This window comes from Bidens hawaiensis, unplaced genomic scaffold (genome assembly GCF_021521415.1).
Source record: "Bidens hawaiensis isolate Kalapana, Puna unplaced genomic scaffold, B.hawaiensis_p1.1 tig00004444_1, whole genome shotgun sequence".
Taxonomy (NCBI): Eukaryota; Viridiplantae; Streptophyta; class Magnoliopsida; order Asterales; family Asteraceae; genus Bidens; species Bidens hawaiensis.
Window position 1 is genome coordinate 1,142,501 of NW_027491267.1, and position 7,500 is coordinate 1,150,000.

General features: G+C 34.2%; 1 long non-coding RNA gene and 1 pseudogene across 1 annotated transcript in view; both read left to right on the forward strand.

Moving 5' to 3' along the window:
• The window catches only part of LOC143626594 (uncharacterized), a 3,658-nt gene extending 351 nt beyond the window's left edge, over positions 1 to 3,307 (forward strand). The window contains exon 2 of the long non-coding RNA XR_013152442.1: positions 2,994 to 3,307. This is a non-coding gene — a long non-coding RNA (uncharacterized LOC143626594). The remainder of the gene's footprint in view (positions 1 to 2,993) is intronic.
• A 2,636-nt stretch (positions 3,308 to 5,943) lies between these two features.
• On the forward strand, positions 5,944 to 6,827 carry LOC143626588 (uncharacterized; annotated as a pseudogene).
• Positions 6,828 to 7,500: the final 673 nt, after the last annotated feature.

Genomic DNA, 7,500 nt, shown 5'->3' on the forward strand with positions numbered 1-7,500 from the left:
GATTCACGGTACGAATTATACTCGATTATACCGTTAATCGTATTGGAAGTACGGTTAACCGATTGACGGTTATTGAAACCCGAATGAATCGGAGATCACATTATAGACGAAATATATAATGTTTAGTGATGTTACGAAGTATTAAAGCTTCGGGATAAGTGAATTAAAGCACAGAAAAGAATTCTCGATTTAATGGTACGTCGGTACGTTAAACGAAACCTTTAATACCAAACCAAGCAAGAGGCGATCGATCAAGCCGAAAAAGATGCACAATTACCGACAATATGATGTGTTAAGTCAATAAATGTCATGGTTTAAGTTTTTAAAGTTTTTAAATCGGTTTTATATAAATTTCATTTTTAAGCCGAAAAATGACCGTTTTAGCCTCGTTTTAAGCCGAATTAAACGTTTAACCGAAAAACGAACTGAACCAGATTATCCACAACATTATCCGGATTACACAATCCGAATGTGTGGCCAAGATTTGAGATGTGGGCCCCACCCCACACCAATACATGGACCGATCGGTCCACTTCATACACATAAACATTTCATTTTCTTTTTTTACATACAATCCAACTCCAAAACCTTTCCCTCTCTTCAAATCTCATCCAAATCCTTGATTTTTAACAAGAATCACAAGGTAAAAACATGGTTATAATGGTTAATTCATAGTTTTAATTCCATGATCTTGAGTTGTTTGCAAGAGAATGAAGTTTCAAGTGAAAAATGGGTGAAAACCCGAGATGAAACCGATTCTTGCATGATCAAGTGATGTATACAAGTTATACAAGGGATCTTGGTCCAAGAAAGGAGTTAAAAGAGTCAAAAACGAATTTTTACGGTTAAAATCTTTGTTTCTTTATCATAACCGAAACCATTAAAGAAATGGCTTGATTGTGGGTGTAACTTGCTTGGTGTGGTGTTGTTGTGCTTGTAGGTGTTGTATCTAGTTGCTAGCAAAGGCTAGAAAGCAAGATCTTTGCGATCTAAAGCTAGAAACACAAGGTAGTTCGGTTTTTCGTATGATTTATATGATTTGGACAGATTGTGATAGACTTAGAGTTGGGTCATGACATTTCACAGAGATCATCTACACATGAAAATATGAGATCTGTGAAAATTTGGTAATTTTTGGATAAAGGATGAATATTTGGTGAATTTAATGCTCGGTTTTGGCTAAAAATGGTGAAAAATAGCTAAACATCATGAAAAATTCTGGAAAATTCCAGATAAGCTTTTCATAACATGTAAAAGTCACACACAAAATTTCAGGTCCATTGGAGAAGTCTAAGTAGGCTTTTCGGTAAAACGAGTTCTAGGGTTTTCTAGCTCGGTTTTGGTGAAAATGGCATGAAAAATGAGATTTTGGTTCTGGAAAAATTACAGGGAACTATGTGGATAGCAGGGGTCATCCCAGAAAAATTTGGGATTTTTCTAAGGTCGTTTGGTATTTTCGACATATTTGGTGTTTAAATGACGTTTAAAAATAGATAAATAAATGTTAAATATAAAAATTAATTCTGGAAATATTTTTATAAAATTCCTTACTGTCAAAAGGTAATTTTTTCAAAATTTTAAGATCCGAGACTAAACGGATAATTATTTGTGCTAAAAAGAACATAAAAACAAACTTTTAAAGCTTAAAACGCGTAAACCGGCAAAGTTCGCCTAAGCGAGCTGACCGGTGTATAAAAACCTTAAGAATGGACTATTTTCATGAAACTAAGTTAATCAAGTAAAAATAAATCATCCGAAAATAATTCGGATGATTTGGGTATTTTTATCCGAAAGAACAGTTTCCGGCACCCTAAAGACGGAAACGGGTCCCGCGGCCAAACGAGACGTCTAAACCGAGCTCTAAATTCACGGCTTTAACTAAAATATTAGTCAAACACTATTTTCGGGTCGTGTGTGACCAAACTCATTTTTGAAACATAAAAACAGATAACAGTGCTAGGCACGCAAAACGAGGAAAACAAAATAATAATAATTTTGACGGTCAAACTCTAACGATATCACAATCTAAGTCCTGAGAAGTGTTTCGGGGTTAACATTGTCCCCGGATAGTGTACGGTACTGGGTTAACAGTGTCCCCAGACGTACCGGTTAACACGAATTCAAGTTATATTAATAGAAATTGTATAGTAACGACTTAGGGATCGTATTACAGATCCGGACCGGTAGCCGTGCACAGTGTTACATATTTGCTCACGAAAAGGTGAGTTTCACGAGCCCCTTTTTACTGAACTGTTTAAAATATTTTCCCGGGGCGGAAAGCATGTTTCTATCAAAATGTTTAAGTACATGCTGATCGCATGGAAATGAATGTATTTATATAATGTTTATTGTACGGGAATCGTACGGTAATGTATTAAGATGGTAATTGTCTGAGTTGCTAATAGTGTAAGGCCCGAAACAGTGTTCTGGGTTAACAGTGTCCCCAGAGGGTATTAAATGTGTTTCTGGGTTAACAGTGTCCCCAGAGGTTATTAAATGTGTTTCTGGGTTAACAGTGTCCCCAGAGGTTATTAAATGTGTTTCTGGTTAACAGTGTCCCCAGAGGTTATTGGATGTGTCTTTGGGTTAACAGAGGTTTCACTTGTGGGCTCAGCATAATTTTATCGCTAATATATGATTATTATAATGATTTGTCATCGTTTACTTAAATTAGTGAAACTCACCAACTATTCGTAGTTGACCCGTTTTCTTTACATGCTTTCTAGGTACACCCAAATTGGAATGAGTGATACGTGCTTGATGATGTGTGCTATTTTGTGGAAGATTAAGGATCTATATTTTGTATTAAATATGTTAATGTACTATCGGTAAAACTTATGTGATAACGCCTAGACGGTAACGAAACTCGGAATAATGTAATACGTTTAAATTAATGTAGTGGTGTTTTCTTTATAAGCAATGCTGTTGATATCAGATGTGTCTGTTGCATCCCGTTTACGTTTCCGCTGCGGTTACGGGGTGTTACAGGCTAGGTAAGCGCCCTGTAGTAAGAGGAGTAGTTATGAGCCCTGTAGACCATCCACATGGGGGTGGTGAAGGGAGGGCCCTAATTGGTAGAAAAAAACCCACAACCCCTTGGGGTTATCCTGCACTTGGAAAAAGAAGTCGAAAAAGGAATAAATATAGTGATAATTTGATTCTTCATCGCCGTAGTAAACAGGAGAGAAAATAGAATTTTTTTCTTCGTCTTAAAAAAAAATATGAGGAAGCTGTGACACGTTCACTAAAAAAAAATCCTTTTGTAGCGAATAATTTATTAAAAAAAATAAATAAGCTTAACACAAAAGAAGAAAAAGAAATAATAATAACCTGGTCCCGGGCATCTACCATTATACCCATAATGGTGGGCCATACTGTTGCTATCCATAATGGAAAGGAACATTTACCTATTTATATAACAGATCGTATGGTAGGACACAAATTAGGAGAATTTGCGCCTACTTTAAATTTCCGAGGACATGCAAAAAGCGATAATAGATCTCGTCGTTAAAAAACATTTGTTTATGTATAATAATATATATAGATATCTATCATTGATTAGTAGGAGACGAACTTTATGTTAAATAAGAGAACAACAGAAGTATACGCTTTAGGTCAACATATATCTATGTCTGCTCACAAAGCGCGAAGAGTAATTGATCAAATTCGGGGGCGTTCCTACGAAGAAACACTTATCATATTAGAACTCATGCCTTATCGAGCATGTTATCCCATTTTTAAATTAGTTTATTCGGCAGCAGCAAATGCTAGTTCCAATATGGGTTCGAGTGAAGCCAATTTAGTTATTAGTAAAGCCGAAGTAAATAAAGGTACGATCATAAAGAGATTAAAACATCGAGCTCGCGGGCGTAGTTTTGCGATACAAAAACCGACCTGCCATGTAACTATTGTAATGAAAGATATATCCTTAAATGAATATATAGATGCCGACTCTATTACATGGTCACAAAAAGCTAAATGGAAAAAAAAGGATACAAATATGTCGTATTATGATATGTATAGTAATGGGGGAACATGGGACAAAAAATAAATCCAATTGGTTTCAGACTTGGTACAACCCAAGGTCATCATTCCCTTTGCTTCGCACAACCAAAAAATTATTCTGAGGGTCTGCAAGAAGATCAAAAAATAAGAAATTATATCAAGAATTATGTACAAAAAAATACGAAAACATCTTCTAGTGTCGAGGGAATTGCACGTATAGAGATTCAAAAAAGAATCGACCTAATCCAAATCATAATCTATATGGGATTTCCAAAAATATTAATTGAAAGTCGACCCCGAGGAATCGAAGAATTACAGATGAATTTACAAAAAGAATTTCATTCTGTAAATCGAAAACTTAACATTGCTATCACACGAATTGAAAAGCCTTATGGAAACCCTAATATTCTTGCAGAATTTATAGCCGGACAATTAAAAAGTAGAGTTTCTTTTCGCAAAGCGATGAAAAAGGCTATAGAATTAACTGAACAAGCAGATACAAAAGGAATTCAAGTGCAAATTGCAGGACGTATCGACGGAAAAGAAATTGCGCGTGTTGAATGGATCAGAGAGGGTAGGTTCCACTACAAACCATTCGAGCTAAAATTGATTATTGTTCATATACAGTTCGAACAATCTATGGGGTATTAGGCATAAAAATTTGGATATTTATAGAAGGTGGATAATAAACCTTTATTTCCCTTTGCATTCTATCCAGCGATGGAACAAAAAATGATAAATTCGTTTATTCTTTTTTTTATGTTCAATAAAAAAACGAACAATTATAATTCTATAGAGTTTAATAAAAATTCAATGAATCTTTTGATAAAATTGCTATGCTTAGTGTGTGACTCGTTGGTTTTTTGAGGGTTAGTATAAAAAACCAGCCTCATAGTATAAACAAATAACTATAGAAGTAATAACCAACTCATCAGTTCGTATTATCTTGATCCAAAGAACCAGTCAAGATATGATATATTGGTCATATTGTTGTAGCAACTGAAATCTTTTTTATTAAAAAAATTTCTAAGTTGTCAATCGAAATCAAAAAGAAAGGGTATGGATAAATGGAAGGATGAGAGAAAGAAAGAAAAAGAATAAAGAATATTGATAATATAGATATAGAATTCCAATATGTAAGGTCTATGAGTCATCTCAGAAAAAATCTGCGTAATAAAGCATCAATACGGATTCATCATTAAATGGATCTGCTCATCGAACAAAAAATAAAGAGCTTCGAGCCAATAAAGACTAAGAATATTGACTCAAAAACTAATAGCTCCGTTGTAGAATTCAGACCTAACCATTAATTAAGAAGCGATGGGAACGATGGAACCTGTGAATTCAAAAGATTTTAGTGAAAAAGAATTCGAATGATTCATTGATCGGGATGGCGGAACCGGCCAGAGACCAATTCATCTCTTCGGAAAAATTATGAACTAATGAGAGAACTGAAATAGAAATTGAAAGAGTAAATATTCGCCCGCGAAAACTTTATTTTCTTGGATTGCTAAAATTGGGTCAATCCAATACGATAAAGAGTAAAACAAAAGAAAGATTTGTTTTAACATTATAAAACATTCTTTTAACATTATAAAACATTCTAAAATAGATAAATAAAAAATAGATAAATATAAGAAAAAATAGTTATTTAATATATTTATATTTAGTTATCGATAAAAACAAGATATACAAATTAATAATATATTTAATCTAGATTAAATGAAATCCATGATTCAGTATATTAATTATTAAAGTTAATTCAAATTATTTTCTATCTGAATTGAATTCAAAATCTTGAATTTGAATTGATTTATTCGCGAGGAGCTGGATGAAAAGAAACTCTCACGTCCGGTTCTGTAGTAGAGATGGAATTCAAAAAAAACCATCAACTATAACCCCAAAAGAACCAGATTCCGTAAACAACATAGAGGAAGAATGAAGGGAGTGTCTTATCGAGGTAATACTATTTGTTTTGGTAAATACGCTCTTCAGGCACTTGAACCCGCTTGGATCACATCTAGACAAATAGAAGCGGGTCGACGAGCAATGACACGAAATGCACGTCGCGGTGGAAAAATATGGGTCCGTATATTTCCAGATAAACCAGTTACAGTAAGGCCCGCTGAAACACGTATGGGTTCAGGTAAAGGCTCTCCCGAATATTGGGTAACTGTTGTTAAACCAGGTCGAATCCTTTATGAAATGGGTGGAGTAACAGAAAATATAGCTAGAAGGGCTATTTCAATAGCAGCGTCTAAAATGCCTATACGAGCTCAATTCATTATTTCGGGATAAAAAAAATAGGCCTTAAAAATAGCGAGTGCAGGTTTCTTTTTTTGAACAAATAATATTTCTTTTTTTCTTCGAACTTTGTATTGTAAAAAACAGATCAAAAAAATAAATAAATAAAATAAAATGATATGATTCAACCCCAGACCCATTTGAATGTAGCAGATAACAGCGGGGCTCGAGAATTGATGTGTATTCGAATCATAGGAGCTAGCAATCGTCGATATGCTCATATTGGTGACGTTATTGTTGCTGTGATCAAAGACGCAGTTCCAAACATGCCTCTAGTAAGATCAGAAGTGGTCAGAGCTGTAATTGTACGTACTTGTAAAGAACTTAAACGTGACAACGGTATGATAATACGATATGATGACAATGCTGCAGTTGTGATTGATCAAGAAGGAAATCCAAAAGGAACTCGAGTTTTTGGTGCGATTGCCCGAGAATTGAGACAGTTCAATTTTACTAAAATAGTTTCATTAGCTCCCGAGGTATTGTAAAACGAGACCACGATATGGTTATAGGTTATAGTAGGGTATTTAAAATAAAAAGATTAAGATTCATTTAGTAGATTTTGTCTCACGTATATACCTTTCAAAATGAATATTCATAATTTCTAAAAAAATACGTAAAATAAAAAAAAATACGTAAAAAAGCATGTTGATTATATCCAAATTTGGAGGCACCAATCATTTTAATTAATCATGGGTAGTGATACTATTGCTGACATAATAACCTCTATACGAAATGCCGATATGTATGGAAAAAGCCTGGTTCGAGTAGCATCTACTAATATCAGCCAAAGTATTGTTAAAATACTTTTACGAGAGGTTTTTATCGAAAACGTGAGAAAACATCGAGAAAACAACAAATATTTTTTGGTTTTAACCCTACGACATAGAAGGAATAGGAAAAGTAGTTATCGAAATCTTTTAAATTTAAAACGGATAAGTCGTCCGGGTCTCCGAATCTATTCTAACTATCAAAGAATTCCTAGAATTTTAGGCGGGATGGGAGTTGTAATTCTTTCTACCTCTCGGGGTATAATGACAGACCGAGAGGCTCAACTAGAAAGAATAGGCGGAGAAATTTTGTGTTATATATGGTAATCTTTCTAATATCCGAATTGAATAGGAAACTTCTTTTTTGTGAAAAAGAAAAGATAAGGGGTGGGTTGTCTAATAGGGTTCTTCCTCCACTAGT